Source organism: Solanum dulcamara, chromosome 12 (assembly GCF_947179165.1).
Source record: "Solanum dulcamara chromosome 12, daSolDulc1.2, whole genome shotgun sequence".
In the NCBI taxonomy this organism is placed as follows: Eukaryota; Viridiplantae; Streptophyta; class Magnoliopsida; order Solanales; family Solanaceae; genus Solanum; species Solanum dulcamara.
The window spans coordinates 15,992,355-16,010,501 of record NC_077248.1 but is presented as its reverse complement, the minus strand read 5'-3'; the positions used below and the strand labels follow the sequence as shown (position 1 = coordinate 16,010,501).

At 31.4% G+C, this 18,147-nt stretch overlaps 1 pseudogene; it reads right to left on the bottom strand.

Annotated features, from left to right (window-relative positions):
• Window positions 1–254: 254 nt before the first annotated feature.
• LOC129876652 (probable carboxylesterase 18) lies at window positions 255–2,220 on the bottom strand (annotated as a pseudogene).
• Window positions 2,221–18,147: the final 15,927 nt, after the last annotated feature.

Genomic DNA, 18,147 nt, shown 5'->3' with positions numbered 1-18,147 from the left:
TAAATAATAATTTTAATGCACGTGTATAAAATAGATATGCAATATAATAAGTAAATTATAAAATAAATTTAGTTAAGAAATATTTTTTATATAGATAAAATACACACGTACATAATATATGCTAAATAGACACGTAAAAATATTCGAACATATGAGGCTCGTTATAAAAAATAAAAATAGCAAAGATAATAGTTATAATATTAATAAATAACAAAAATATTATAAATTACTAACGTAAAAATATGTGTTTTATTGGGTAAAATTAAATATTAATTATTTATTTAATAAAGAGATAATTTTGAAAAATGCATATTTATTAAAATAACAATCCAAAAAATGGTTGTTGGTTGGTCAAAATTGGGTGTCAACAGTTGAAGCTGAAAAATAGTGAGCCGAAGCACCAAGAGTTAAGAGCCTGTTTGGCCAAACAGTTGGGGAGACCAAAAGACTTTCTTTAAAAATAGAAACGGTACTTTAATTTAAGTAAAGGGAAAAGGGTTTAAAATGTCTTTACGGTATATGAAAAGAAAGAAAAATATCTTCTATTTTATAATTATCTAGTGTTCGAGCTCGAACTCGAGACATTTGATTAAGGTGAAACGATCTCACCACTGCACCACAACCTATGTTGATCCTTATTGTTATTTAATGATCAAAAATGCATTTTTTCAAATAATGTTTTTAAAAAAATCCATAGTTACCCTTCTGATTCTCTCTAATTGATTTTTAAACCCCAACACTAATTATTTTTACTTTTAGAAACACTAGAAAAAAGTAAAATGATTAAGATTATCAAATAATTCTTTAATTAGGGCAACTAATTAACTTTTAAAAAAATTATTTATTTTAGAATGGAGGGAATATTTTGATTTATATTTGCTTCTACTCCAAGTATAGAATATATTGGGAAAAGAAATCTCAAAATAGAAAGAACCCAAGTTACTATCGTTTCACGAAATCGCTTAGATGCCCTTCAAAGTTCCTCTACATTGGCAAATATTGGTTAAAACTTCATTACCTAAATTTGACAAAACCTATGAGCATACATACAAGATCTCTATTTCGAGCCACGTATGTATTTATGCAAAAAAAAAAGGAAAAAGAAGAGATTTTAGAATTTTCGAGGGATTTTTCATTATTCAAAAATAATTGAATTGTTCAAAATTTAAGATGGATGTTTGAAACTTTTTTCATATTTGCCATTTTATTTATTGAATTTTTATATTTTCAATTGAATTGTTCAAAATTTAAATTTGATATAAAATTTATTTACTTTTTTAAAATTGGTGATATAAATAAGTTATTATGTTGGTACAATTATAAACTACATTATTAAGAATTAAATTCGTACTTTAAAAATAAATATATAAACATATTATTGTTTTTTTGGAATCGATTAAAGTAAAAATGAAAGTGAGTGACGTAAATTAATGACTGTTACGTGTGTATGGCATGGAATATGGGAGAGAGGGACCATACCTTTAGTGCATCAAAGGTTGACGTCAATTCCGATACTCGTTTGGCGACGTGATGAGCGATGTTCCCGCCGGCACTATCTCCGGCGAGGAAGCAGCAAGACAAATTGACATTTTCCGGCAATAGCTCACGGTTCTTCTCATTGTCAAGGAATTTGAGCACATCAAAGCCATCATCGTACTGTGCAGGATACCAGTGTTCCGGAGCCAACCGATAATTAACGGAGACAACAACGGTCGGGCATTTCCTCGCGAAACGGCGGCAAACGGCATCGTACACCTTGGTATCCGCGCTAAGATACACAAATCCGCCACCGTGAAAGAAAACGATGATCGGGAGTGAACTCAAATTCCGGGATTCATCGGTAGTCGGAACGAAGAGGCGGAACCAGAGACCGCGAGAAGGATCTATAGTGACGTCGAAGGACTTAACGCCGTAACTGGATTAGGATTGGCCAAAGTTTTAAGGCCGAAGATCCCGAGTAGCGTGCGGTTGACGGTGCCGTTTTGACGGCGAGAATAGTCGGTAACAACAGAGACGAAGGATAGCACAATACGAGTCCTCCAAGGAATTACCGGTGATTTGGCTGATGGTTTCTTCAGTTGGCCATCAGCGAACCCCTCTTGTTGAGCCATAGATAATGAAAGAAAAACGGAGATGAATGGTGATTTATTGAAGCTGAAAAACAGTGAGCCGAAGCACCAAGAGTTAATAGCCTGTTTGGCCAAACAGTTGGGGAGACCAAAAGACTTTGTTTAAAAATAGAAAAGGTACTTTAATTTAAGTAAAGGAAAAAGGGTTAAAAATGTCTTTACGGTATATGAAATGAAAGAAAAATATCTTCTATTTTATAATTTGATGTAAAATGTTTATGTCATCAATATTTTGGTTCAACAATGTATTTGTTGTCAATATTTGTTATAAATTAACTAACTTGACAATTTTATAAAGGAAGAAGAACAAGAGAATATGTATATAGAAAGTATTAATAGAGAGAGTAGTAATATAGAGAGAGTAATAGTAATTCTCTTCTTTTATGTATTTTGTGTGTTTTTACATTGAAGTTTAAGGCTATATTTATAGCCATATTTACAAGTGGAGGAAAATATTAGTGGGCAATTTACCCACTTAAAAAGTAAATGGACTATCCATCATTTTAAGTGGACAACCATTTTACTTGGTTGATAATACTCCCCCTTGGATGTCCACGAGAAATGTGTCTCGTTAAAACTTTACAAAAAATAAAATAATATACATTGTTATTTTGAACATCCATAGATGTTGTGCCTCGTTAAAACCTTATTAGGAAAAACCCAGTGGGAAAAAGCCTAATGAAGGAAAAAGAGTACACACATCTGATAATACGCCTTGAGTGCTGCCTCATTAAAAACCTTATCAGGAAAACCCAGTGGGACAAAACCTTGACTAAGGGAAAAAGAGTACAGCGCGTATTTTGCTCCCCCTGATGAAAATATCACTTAATATCTCGAAGACGACGCATTCCAATTTTGTATCTCATTTTCTCAAAGGTTGAAGTTTGCAATGCTTTGGTGAACATATCCGCCAAATTGTCACTTGAACGAATTTGTTGGACATCTATTTCACCCTTCTTTTGAAGATCATTAGTGAAAAAGAATTTTGGTGAAATATGTTTTGTTCTGTCTCCTTTGATGTATCCTCCCTTCAGTTGATCTATACATGCAGCATTGTCTTCATACAATATTGTTGGAGCGTCTTTTGTCAAACAAAGACCACATGTTTCTTGAATGTGTTGAGTTATTGATCTTAACCAAACACATTCTTGACTTGCTTCATGAATGGCTATTATCTCTGCATGATTTGAGGAAGTGGCAACCATAGTTTGCTTTGTTGAACGCCATGATATAGCTGTACCACCACATGTAAATAAATAGCCTGTTTGCGACCGACCTTTATGGGGATCAGATAAATATCCCGCATCTGTATAACCGATCAATTGTGATGTGGAATCATTTGAGTAAAACAATCCCATATCAATGGTATCTCGAAGGTATCTGAATATATGCTTAATTCCATTCCAGTGTCTGCGTGTTGGTGAAGAACTAAATTTTGCTAACAAGTTTACTGAGAAAGCTATATCTGGTCTAGAATTATTGGCAAGATACATTAATGCACCAATTGCACTAAGGTATGATATTTCAGCACCAATAAATTCTTCATCATTTTCATAAGGCCAAAACGGATCTGTATTAATATCAAGAGATCTCACAACCATTGGAGTACTCAATGGGTGTGCTTTATCCATATAAAATCTCTTTAAAATATTTTCAGTATATGTTGACTGATGGACAAATATTCCATTTGTAAAATGTTCAATTTGTAGACCAAGACAAAATTTTGTCTTTCTAAGGTCTTTCATTTCAAACTCCTTTTTCAGACATTTTATTGCCTTTGAAAGTTCTTCTGGAGTTCCAATAATATTCAAATCATCAACATATACTGCTATTATGACAAATTCAGATCCAGACCTTCTCATAAAGACACAAGGGCAAATTGGATCATTTTTATATCCTTCTTTTAGCAAACATTTGCTAAGACGATTGTACCACATTCGCCCTGATTGTTTGAACCCGTACAAGGATTTCTGAAGTTTTATTGAGCAATTTTCTCGAGAATCCTTGTACGCTTCAGGCACTTTGAACCCTTCGGGAATTTTCATAAAAATGTCGTGGTCCAATGAGCCATATAAATAGGCAGTGACCACGTCCATTAAGTGCATTTCAAGCTTTTCATGAACTGCCAAATTCATTAGATACCTGAAAGTAATTGCATCCACCACAGGGGAATATGTTTCCATATAGTCAATGCCAGGTCTTTGCGAAAAACCTTGGGCTACAAGTCGTGCTTTATATCTTACGACTTCACCCTTTTCATTTCGTTTACGCACAAAAACCCATTTGTGCCCTACTGGCTTGACACCTTCAGGTGTTCGAACTATTGATCCGAAAACTTCACGTTTTTCAAGTGAAGTTAACTCTGCTTGAATTGCATCCTTCCATCTTGGCCAATCATTTCTTTGTCTGCATTCATCGACAGATTTTGGTTCAAGATCCTTATCTTGTTGCATTATTTCAATGGCAACATTATAAGCAAAAATATTATCGACCACAATATCATTTCGGTTCCACCGTTTTTCTGTCGAGACATAACTTATTGAGATTTCTTCATTCTCATTATTTTCAGGTACTTGGACCTCCTTGGTGGTATCACCATTTGTTGTGTTTCTGGGCTCTTCTTGAGCACTCTCCTCCAAATTATGATCATCTTGATCATTTATTCCTTTCCTTTTTCGAGGATTTTTATCTTTGGAACCAAATGGTCTTCTACGTTTTAAGCGTGGTCTAGACTCATTTGCTTGAACAAGTTGTCCTACCGGGACATCAACTCGAACTTGAGTATTAGCAGCTGGGATATGCGATTTAGTAACCCGTGGAAGGTTAGTAAATGCATCCGGCAGTTGATTTGCAATATTCTGCAAATAAATCATCTTTTGAACTTCTTGCTCACATTGATTTGTTCGAGGATCTAAATGAGATAGTGACAATGAATTTCAATCTATCTCATTTTTCAACTGCTTATGTTCTCCCCCTAATATTGGGTTTACTGATTCATCAAAATGACAATCAGCGAATCTTGCCGTAAATAAATCTCCAGTCATAGGTTCCAGATATTTTATAATAGAAGGAGATTCATACCCAACATATATTCCCAACCTTCTTTGGGGACCCATCTTTATGCGGTGCGGTGGAGCAATTGGGACATATACCGCACACCCAAATATTCTAAGATGGGATATATTTGGCTCCCTTCAAAACGCCAACTGTAATGGGGAAAATTCATGATAATTTGTTGGCCTTATGCGCACAAGTGCTGCTGCATGCAAAATAGCATGCCCCCATACTGAAATAGGAAGTTTTGTCCTCATTAGCAATGGTCTAGCTATCAATTGGAGGTGTTTAATCAATGATTCTGCTAGACCATTTTGAGTATGTACATGAGCGACTGGATGCTCAACTTTTATTCCAACCGACATACAATAATCATTAAATGATTGAGATGTTAATTCACCAGCATTATCAAGACGAATTGTTTTTATTGCATAATCTGGAAATTATGCTCTTAACCTTATAATTTGAGCTAACAATCTCGCAAAAGCCATGTTGCGAGTTGATAATAAGCACACATGTGACCATCTTGTAGATGCATCTATCAACACCATATAATATTTAAATGGTCCACATGAAGGGTGAATTGGCCCACATATATCACCCTGTATACGTTCCAGAAACGCAGGGGATTCAATCCCAACCTTAGTTGCTGATGGTTTGATAATCAGTTTTCCTTGAGAACAAGCAACACAAGAGAATTCCTTAAATTGTAGAATTTTTTGATTCTTCAAAGTGTGTCCATGTGAATTCTCAATAATTCTGCGCATCATATTATAACCGGGATGATCCAACCGGTCATGCCAAATGATAAAATCATTAGAATCAGTAAACCTTTTGTTTACAATGGCATGTGATTCAACAGTACCAATATTTGTATGGTACAACCCAGAAGAAAGTGCAGGTAATTTTTCGTGCATAATTTTTTTCTCCATATTTATTGTAGTAATATAAAGGTATTCAACTTTTCCTTCATTTGCAGTCTCAATATGATAGCCATTTTGGCGAATAACCTTGAAACTTAACAATTTTTTTTGAGACTTACTATAATATAATACATTATTAATTACCAATATCGTTCCTCCAGGTAGTAATAAGGCTGATTTTCCAGAGCCTTCAATTAATTTTGTACTATCAGATATTGTATTGACATAGGCCTTTTTCATAATCAAATGACAGAAATATTTCTTTTCTTTTAATATCGTATGAGTTGTGGCACTATCCAAAATGCACATATCTCCATTATTCATCTTGAATCCAATTGAAGACTGATAAATTTATTTATCTTCATAAAATAAAAATGCATTGTAAAAAATAAAATAAGTAACAATTTTGCTAGAAAAATATAAGTCCCTTTTTTTAAAAAGTTAAATTATGGTTATTTAGAATTTAAAAAATTATATGATTCAATTATGATGAATGTTACAATAATTTAGTTTATCGAATTATATATTTATTAACCTTAAATAAATATTATACGTAAGTATTAAAAATAAATATAAAATATTATAAAACATTAATATAATATTATTCATCATGTATAGATAATTTGTTTATTGACAAAAATAATACAATCATTATAAATTATTAATGTCTAAAACATCAACAAGAATAAACAATTAGTATAATGACATTAAATAAGGTGAATATTATTTTTAGTAACAATATGATATTAAGATTAAATAATAGCACACTAATAGCAATTAATTACAACATTGTAAAATAGCATAATGTAATAAACAATATACAATTATCATAAAAATGTGACCTTGATTTTTTTTTCCAAATACATAAACGTAAAAATACAATAATTCGAAGTACATGACAACATATTGAAAAACATGAAATTAAACATCAATTAAGATCCTTAAAAAAATCTTCAACCTCCAAATGAGTAATATCATTGAGGTCATTAAAATCATCATCCCTTAAAGCCAGATTTACTTCAATATTATCATTATTCAAAGGCCTTGCCTCAATATTATTTTCGAATGCCAAGTGTGACTCTATCCGAGCATTAGAAGAAGAGGCACCACCTCTATTTGCCTTTCTTTTGAAAGAATTTTGATAAAGTCTTACAAAATGCTCAGGCGTCCGACATTTATTTTTCCAGTGGCCTTTCATGCCACAACGATGACAGTTACTTCTTGAAGGGCCATTTTGAGAACTGATATTGTTCTTACTTTTATGTTGACCACCACCTCGCCGATTATTAAATCGTCTTCTGTCATTGCCACGTCCACGCACATTATTGTGGCCATAATTTTTATTTTGTCTTCTTTCAGACTGGCCATGTGCCTTTACCATATTTACCTCTAGTAACGGAGCAGTTCCAGTGGGACGGGCTTCATGATTTTTCATTAAAAGGGCATTATGTTGTTCAGCCACCAGAAGGCATGATATCAATTCAGAGTATTTTTTAAAACCCTTTTCACGGTATTGCTGCTGTAATATTACATTAGAGGTATGAAAAGTAGTTAGTGTCTTTTCTAACATGTCCTCATCATTTATATTTTCCCCACATAATTTTAATGTAACAACCCCTAAAATGTTGTATGTCGGTATTTCAATTCTCGACAAAAATAATACAGCCTTTGTATTTTGGGCATAACTTTTCATAGGTTGGTCCAAATTAGGTGATTTAAATTTCTGGGTAATCACAACATCCTTACCTACAACTTTCATGAAGAACATAACTTAAAATTCGGAATATAAGTAGGTCAAATAAATTAATCTTTGCAAGATATAGTGCTGTGACGGAATTGAGTGTTGATAGAAGAAAATTCATATCTCACTGTAGGTTGCTCCAAATTGGTTGATTCTTGAACGATATGAAACTAGACTTCCATATCTACAATTCTTATGAAGAAACCAAATCTTAATAAGGAATTTATCTTATTCAAACGTAGCTTCGAAAATGAGTATTCTGTTAAAAAGAACTCATCTTACCTACCATGGAAACATCTAGATGCATTTGACATCATGCATGACATAAATTGTCCTCCATTTAACATCATCCATGACATCAATATATTCCATTAAATTTTCAGATTTTTCTTTATAATTATTTTATTTATTGTTAGGTCCCTCTTTCCCACCTATAAATACCCACCTTATTTCCTCATTTTATTCACCAAGCTTTCTTAAGCAACTCTTCTCTCTATATACTTCTTTACTCCTTCTCAAATATAGTTTTAGTTTTAGTAGTATAAAGATACTACTCTAGTGATTCTTATACTCCGGGTAGTACACAAAATAAATCGGCGAGAAGAAAAGGCTAGGGGTCCAAGAGTGTTCCAATTCGAAGTTAAGCTTCCGATTTAAGGTATGTAAGGCTTTCATAGCATTGGATTGAGTTCGTCCATGCGCCCAATATTTAAATTTATTATAATTGAGTTATAGTTGAGTTTTATCCAAATCTTGAATTCTAAATGAAATAATTCTTCTTCTATTGAGTTTGATATATTTATGCATTAATATTATTATTATTATTGTTATCTCTCATATTATTGGAATTATTGTTCATGGCTACTTTCCCATGAATCCTAATTGATTTGATGTTCATGAATATTTTTACACATATATTTTAAGTAAAGATGTTGGATTTTTAATATTTTCATTGATAAAAAGAGTGATATGAATTAATACTATATATGTATTTTATTGAGTTTTGAAAGAGTAAAAGAATTGAGCTTAAATGATGTTTTTTGAGTAAATGATGTTTTGAGCAAGATGTTTTGATGAGATGTAAATGATGTTTTCGAAGTATAATAATTGATGAAGAGGTAATGAGATGAGTTTGATGATTTAAATTAAAGTCCAATGAGACTAGATGATGAGTTTAATATGAGCACATATTTTTGGAGTAGTATTGAGCACCGAGTTGGGTAAGAGTTTAATTGACTCAAACCCCAGAACTACGTAGCCAGCGTAGGATGGAGGCTATGCCTCTTAAGTCCCAAAAAGAGGACTTTGATGAGTGGATCCAAGATGGTGATGTCCTTTACCCTGGCAAGGTATTGGATGGATGTGGCAACGACATCGCTTCGTTGTATCATCGCTAGCTCATAAGTGATGGTTGTCGGTTAGAGAAACTCCCAACTGAGTAAGCATTGCTTATTACTATTATTTTTATTATTATATTTTAAACTTGCATTACATATTCATGTTGAGAGGATGTTGAGTTCTGAGCTGAGTTTTCTTGAGAGGAGTTTCTTGATATCTGTCCTTACCTTCCTGCCATTTTACATACTCGTATATTCCACGTACTGACGTCATTCGACCTGCATCGTTTTATGATGCAGATACAGGTGTTAGAGATCCTCAACAGGCGCATCGTTGAAGATCATTTCTTTTCAGCTATTTGGTGAGTCCTTCTTGTATTCGAAGGAACTCCTTATCCTTTTATTATTGTTGAGTGTGATGTTTCTTTTGAGGTAGCCATGGACATGTCATTGGCACCATCTAAGAGTATTAGAGGCTTCATAGACAGAGTCTGATGATGTAATCGGAGTAGTTCTCCTTAAAAACTACTTCTTCTAAGAATTATATATTTTTCCTTTGATTATGACAATCCCACATTAGTATTATTAAGTCTTCCGCTGATGAACAAATGAGTAATGAGACCAAGTGGTTCTCTCGGAAGCCAGAGATGGTTTCTGAGTGCCGGCCACGCCTAGGGTACCCTCTCGGGGCGTGACATTTAATTGGGAAGTTATTCTAAATACAGCAGAATTATACTCAATTACGGTTTTAAAATCTTGAAACCGTAAGTGCATCCACTCATAACGAGCCCTTGGCAATACCGTTGCCCTGAGGTGGTCATACCTCCCTTTTAAGTCTTTCCACAATTCAAGTGGATCTTTCACTGTCAAGTATTCTATTTTTAGGCTTTTATCTAGATGATGACGAAGGAAAATCATAGCCTTTGCTTTATCCTGACTTGATGCTGTATTTCCTTCAATTATAGCATCACCAAGACCCTTAGCGGTAAGGTGAATTTCAGCATCAAGTACCCATGACAAATAATTTTTACCAGAAATATCAAGTGCCACAAATTCCAATTTTGACAAGTTTGACATGATGAAAATTAATTTGAAAGTAACAAAGATAACTTAAAATTAAATTTTTTTAGTAGATATACCTGATATAGAAGTTAATTTTTTGAAAAATTAGAGTTTCGTGCTGATAACGTGTTATAAATTAATTAACTTGACAATTTTATAAAGGAAGAAGAACAAGAGAATATGTATATAGAAAGTATTAATAGAGAGAGTAGTAATATAGAGAGAGTAATAGTAATTCTCTTCTTTTATGTATTTTGTGTGTTTTTACATTGAAGTTTAAGGCTATATTTATAGCCATATTTACAAGTGGAGGAAAATATTAGTGGACAATTTACCCACTTAAAAAGTAAATGGACTATCCACCATTTTAAGTGGACAACCATTTTACTTGGTTGATAATAATATTTTGATTTTAAAATGTCTTTATTATTTTTTTTGGTTTCTCACCTACTGTTCGAGCTCAAATCCGAGACCTCTGATTAAGGGTAAAGCGGTTTCGCCATTGCACCACAACCTATCTTGGTCCTTATTATTATTTAATGATCAAAAATGCATTTATCAAATAATATATTATTTATTTTCTTTTTGTACACATTATTTTCTTTAAAAAAATTCTTATTAGAAGTATTTATTAAGCTTCAATTTTTAAAAAATAAAAATAAAAATATTTCTTATTTTCTTATAATTATATTTATCATTATCTAACTAAAAATTCATAATCAGTTTACTATGATATTATATACATATATATGACATATATTATTCATTAAAAGGCAATCTTAAGTCATTTTATTTTAATTGATAAAATGAGATTAAGAAGAAAAATTATTTCATACATTTTTATTAGTTAAAGTGATTTTAAAAGGAAAAAAATAAGAATAGAATTTTTTTAAAGTAATATTTTTGTTTGGAACTAGATGTGTTTAAAAAGAAACAAATAATATTTTTTTTTGAAAAATAACATTTTGTTACCCATTAAGTAATAATAGGTGCATTTTTGTATAAATGAAAATCAACCTTCGGAAGACACTTGAAACTCCTCAATTGTGATTTCTTGTTTTGGAAGGACTATCTTTTCTCGTGTGTTTCATGAAGTTTCGCAGACAATTCAATGGATTTTATTTTTTTCATACTCTCTATTATATTTGTCAATTGATAATTTGTGCGTCTTGACCTTCGACGTACTTTAATAGGTCTTCAATTGCTTCTGTCAAATTTGTAAGTTGTTCTTTTACTGTGGAAATTTCAATCACCATCGCTTGCACAACCATCATTGAAAATGAAAAATAGTGCAGAACATCACTTGGATAAAGCTTGAATTGAAAAGTGACATAAGGAAGGATCGGAACAAATCCACTGCTCAATACATCATCATCTTTCTGCATGAAGAAATTGTTAGACTAATGACGATGTTCTTGTTACAACCTTAGTCGATCCAAAGTTCTTTCTACAACCTCATCGGTATTATTCCCTCGTTCTAGAACATATGGAGAGGATATTCCTTCTTTTGGAGAAGATAAACCGAAAACATGAGATGATTTGGACGGTGCTTGAAGCACTTGTTGTCTTAGCATTTTGGCTTTACTCCTTCTAAGTTGGCCAACAATCTCCATGGAAACTTTCAAGCCATTTGTGGAGTCAACATCCTCAAAAGCATTGAATTTAGAGTTTACATTCATTGTGGTCATATTGATATTTTTTAAACTTTGAAGAGAGAATTTGGATCCAACAGTTTTTGCAGATGCGGATTTCCAGTTGACCTTTTCGGAAGCCATCTTAGTTTTCTTGAACCTTGATTTTTGAAAAGAAGAAATGAGAGGTAAAGATTATCCCGCTGAACGTGCCAATTTGTAAGCAAATAAGTTTCGTTCCTGAAAACAACAATCAAAAAAGAAAAATAGCGACAAATTATGATATATATATAATAATTTATGCAAAGGTTACAATCTTTTTAAATCTAACGAAAAAGATATAATCCTCTTATTTTTCTCCTCACGATCATGAACTCAAGAGCTTTACTTTGTTCTTGAATCGATGAAATACTTCTTGGGATTTCACCACGAATGTGGAGCCAAGCTTTGATCACAATCATGGAGGTATGGAAACTTGCGGCTCATCACTTAGAGATGAAGACATCTTTGCATGCGGAATACTCGCGGATCACCACTGAAGATGAGAGCTTTTCTATGTATTTCTTTCTTTGTTTTTCTTCTTGTTCCTCTCTTTCTGGTCTTACGAAGACCCATTCATATAGGCGTGAGTTAGGGTATTTTGGTCTTCAAATAATTTTAGAAGACCTTGGACTTGAAAAACATAAGTTGGGCTTGTCTTTGTCAACTTAACAGACTGACTCAAATGTAATTTGGACTTCATTTAAGTCATATAAATTTAACTTAAATACCAATCCAACTTTATTAACCAATAATTTGACCTGGTCAATATATTATGAATTTAAGAATTAATTCAAAATTTAATATAAATTTATTAATAAAATTTCACTATCTAGAAATGCCCTCTACTTCGAGGCTTGTTGGGGGTGCTCGACTTGTCGAACCTTCAAAGACAAGGTTTGAAGTATTGTGAAGTAAATATTTTTTTTCGTAGGAAGCTTTACAAAACTTTTCATATTTGATTCCAATGAAAAAAATTCATAATTTGGTCCCAAGGAAAACTTATCATAATTTGGTTTCAACTATAGTTTTCCATAATTGGTTGAACAATATTTTTCAAAACTTTCTATATTTGAATCCAATCGAATTTTTGATAATTTGATTCCAATGATTTTTTTCATAACTTGATTTAAATGGAAACTTACCATAATTTTGGTTCCTAGAAAAACTTGTCATAATTTCATTTTAACTATGTTTTTTTCATAATTTGTAGGAACATAATTTATGTATATATCTATAAATACTCATGTTCATACAATGGTTGATTATCAATTTGAAGCATCGTCAAGCTCATCAAATCAAGCTCCATTCAATTATATTTTTTTAATTATTTTCGTCACTTTTTTTCTAGCACAACACACTTGTGGTAGAAAATTCATATCTTGTTGTAGAAACATTGGAATCATGATTCGCTTAATTTTTCAGAAACTAGACTCGTAGAGCTACGACATATTCGAAAATAAATTCTTCTCAATTGACGAAAGTTTTGAAGTTTGCCATCAAACCTGCCATTTTTCCTCACAACTCTATGCAATCTCACCAAAATGTCTGTATCTTGGTGTAGGAGTGTCCAAATGATGCAAGACTTGATTATATAGAAACTAGACTTCAAAGTCTACAACATATACAAAAACATTAAGGTAAAAATCCTCATAAAATGGCGAAATCGAATTTTGAAGTAGGCCTTCAAATTTGATTTTAAAAAAATCAGATATGTGGAGTCTCACTCAAACGTCTGTGTTTTGTCTTGGGATTTGCCATAATTTGTTTTTTCACTAAGAAACCTTGTGAATTTGACTCTGCTTACAATTTCTTCTCTGGTGTATATATTCAGATACATAGAGGATGGAACACAGGAATTAGCCTTAATGGGTCTTCATATAAGGTGAGTGTGCGGGTAGAATATTAAATAAAAAATAAATATTTAATTGTGATAAAAATATATCCATATAGGTGCCATGTAGGTCACATATGGTGATAAAAATAGTGATATGATACTTAATTATCCAAGCGCAAATATATGTCCAAAATTAAATAACAAGGACAAATATATCAAAAAAGTATGACGAGGGGTAAAAATAACCCTTTTTCTAAGACTACAATGACAAACATGACCCTTTTTTGTTAAAAAACAAATTAAGCATGATAGAAAAAATAAAGATATAACAGTTAATCACCAATTAGCCTAAAGTTTTAGACAAAATTAAGCTAAATCTTTCATAAAAGATTCAAAGCATAAGAAGAAAACATTCTTCAAAATAAAATCCAACACAATCTCCAATCTAAATAACATTGATAATATGAAAAAAAGAGATGAAAGAAAGTGTCACGATCCAAAAATGGACGTGATGACACTTGTCCTATCCCACCAGGACAAGTCAGCCTAAATCCAACATATGCGGAAGAAATCAATACATGATATAAACAAAAGTAGAAATCTTTAGTCATCTCAAATAACCCTCAAAACTTGATTGTCACGTGTACAAGCCACTAGTAAATACAGAACTGAAGATAAATACAAGTCTCAAATATCTTTGTGTCTCGAATAGAAAAAAGCATAAGTAAATGGACAAGAGAGATCGCCGGACGTCACCAGCTACCTCTCAATGTCACATCGAAGTCTCAGATAAAAAGGAAAAGACTCAAACTCACGGACCGAGCTCAGAACCTACACAAGTGTAGAAATAAGGAGTGAGTACCAAACAACACAGTACTCACCAAGCCAACTAATAAAACTAGGCAAATCTAATAAAATTCTTTCATCCTAATCGAACCTCCATAACTGCGACCTGCACAGAAAATCATCCTAACCTAGAGTTCACAATAACAATTCATATAAATTCCACAATCACAGTTAAGTCATCATAAGATAGAATCACAAGAATCACACAAAAGATACAGAAAAGTTAATACACAACACATAAATATGCAAGAATGCTCATGCACAAATAATAGTAGAGCATCAGTCACAATCGTTGGCAATAACCTCGGCATCATACTCTCACCGAAAATGACATCAGCAACACACACTCGTCGGCAATGACCTCAGCATGACACTCTCACCGAAAATGACATCGGCATCACACCCTCGTCGAAAATTACCTCGGCATCACACTCTCGCTGAAAAGGACCTCGGCAACACACTCTCATCGGAAATGACATCGGCATCACACTCTCACCAAAAATGACATCGGCACACACTCTCGCCGAAAATGACATCAGCATCACACTCTTGCCGAAAATGACCTCGGCATCACAACATGTTCGTCTCACCACAGTGTTCAAGAACAAAATGCAATTGGCATGTTCACACAATAATGAGGAATGACAACTACAAGATATTCACAATCACAATGAAGCTATCAAAGCATTTCAACAAGTACACATCTATATCACAATCAAGACATTTCATGCTTTCACATCACAAGATTAGAACACATTATCTTTTTATTAACCCCGTCTTTTAATTTAGATTTATTCATGTAAGAAGACAACCCAAAACCTCATTCCTATTACTTCCCAACACACACACAAGAAAGGAAATTCGGGAATTCTACAGGATTTAATGGAGTTTTAAAAATTCACTTACCTCAAATAATCGAACAATTACTTCGGTACTGAGCTTTTCCCTTTCGTTGGACTTCAAAATAAATTCAATCTATTCAAATGTACAATATTCGTAAGCAAACAAGTCCTTAAACACATTTACTATATGTCTAGCCTACACCAAAATCTATAATCAATTCCTAAATATCAAGTTTAGGATTAAGTCTTAATTCCTCCAGATAAAATAACTCTAATGGTCTTCATATGATATAATACACCTAGTATTAAATTACATAATGATACGTCCAACATTTTTCACTATGGGAAATATTCTAGGACCAGTGAAAAGATTTCTCTATCAAAATTTTTGATTAATTAAGCATGATCGCAACACCCTTTCAGGGCAATGCTTTTGTGTATGCATGTTTGCTTTTGAATCATGATTCAGAGTATGAAGGTCAAATTATTTTATTATTTTATGTCAATTCATGATCAGTTTAAATAAAATATCTTTAATTTTTTTAAAAGAAAATTTATATATTTATAAATTACAATTGAAAGTGAAAGTAAATTCACTTTTTATTATTTTATGTTTGTAGAAAATCTATTTATTTATTTATTTTCTTTTTGTGAATGAAAATGTGGAAAGTAAGAAAGCAAAACAATAAAAATAAAATAGAAAAAGCGTAAACATAAGAAGGAGAAAAAAAAAGAATTGAAACATAATAATGTATGAAAAATTATAATGAATAAATTATTGTAATTTTTTTATGTGTTTTTCCATCTCATTCTATCAAGGAGAATAAATACACTGTGTTATGTGGACGTAATAACTAATATGGACGCAACATATATAATTCTTACAAATACATATGGTAATTCAAATTTTGGTATGTTATGTGTGTATTATCCCTTTCTTAGAATTTAAATCAAGAATAATTCTATGTTATTCCTTTCTTAGAATTTAAATCAAGAATAACTATAAAAGTATTAAAATTTAAACTCACTAATGAAAAGAAAAAAAAGGATGTTTTAAAATTTATTACTCTACTACATAGAAAGATATCAATTTTCTCTATTTTTCCTCATTTATGTACTATATTAAAAAAAATCACTCTTTTAACTCTATTAATTATATTAGATATGCAATGTTAAGAAGCTAAAAAGTCATTTTTGTAAATTTTCTTAATGAAAAATTTAATGGTCTTTATTTAAATTATCCTAACAACTTTTATGATTAAAATCGTAAAATAATTAATGGTCATATTCATGACATTATTTGATATTTAATATTATAGTCCTATAAATAAAGATATTGTGACATTATTTGATATTTAATATTGTAGTCCTATAAATAAAGATATTGTAGACTTTGTCGAAATGATCATATTAGTATTTAAAATTGTTATGTTAATGATGCTTATTATATTCATCTTTCATTTTTTCTATTTTTTAATGATTAAAGTTGTAAGAATGAGATAGATTGTAAATACATCTTTCTTCTATATTATATTTAATAAAAATTTTAGCATCTTATCATTTTTTTATAATAACCAAGATTTTGGCAAATTTTTGTTAAAGAAATGAAATAAACGTCAATATTAATGAGGAAAAAATTATTGTTTGAAGTTTTTTGGTCAAAAATTAAGGAGAAAGTTCAAATTTATGAGAAAAAAGATAAATAATGATATTGCCCAATGAGACATGCATTGGCCTTTAAAATTGTTATGTTAATGGTGCTTATTATATTCATCCTTCGGATTGACTCGAAAAATAAAATGAAGACTATTTAATGATGATCGGCTTGTGAGAGTGGATGTCAACAAGGACTTGAAATATTGTGCATTGATTTCGTTTCTTCCATTTTTTAATGATTAAGGTTATAAGATCGTAAGAATGAGAGAGATTGTAAATACATCTCTAATCTATAGTATATTCAATAAAATTATTTGTATTTTATCGTATTTTATAATAACTGCACGAAGCGCGGACAAATTCACTAGTTAGTTTTATATATCAGGGTGTTCATGATTTGATTAAAAATCGAACCAAATCGATTAACTGAATTGATATTTTTGGGGTTTGATTTTAATTTTTTTAAAATCAATAATATTTGATTTGATTTTAATTTTAATTTAAAAAATAAATTGAATCGACAAATTATAAACATAATATATTATTCTCTTTGTCCTAATTTTTGTGACACACTTTTTTTTTAGTTCATCCAAAACTAAAAGAATGTCACCTTTCCACAATTGAAAATAATTTAACTTAAAAGTTCTCTTTTTATCCTTAATAAAATAATATATTAGCCACACAAATGGTCAATAAGTGTTTTGGACCACAACTTTTTTCCTTAAACTATATGTATCAAATCAGACGATGCCACATAAATTAAAATGGAGGAAGTTATTGTAAACAACAAAATTTTGAGCCGAGAAAAATAAATAATCAAGACCGGAAAATTGAAGTAACAAAGTGTAATATTTGATTTCAAAATGTAGTGCGTATTATCTCTATGATAATCCTCTGATTCTTCAAATAATATGTAATATGTCAAACTTGAATTTGATTTAGAGTCAACGGCTTGAATATATTGATCTTGAATCTTCGTCTTCAAATTTGGATTTAAATTATTCGTCACGAACACTTGTATGGTTATGACGAATAATAAATATGAACAAG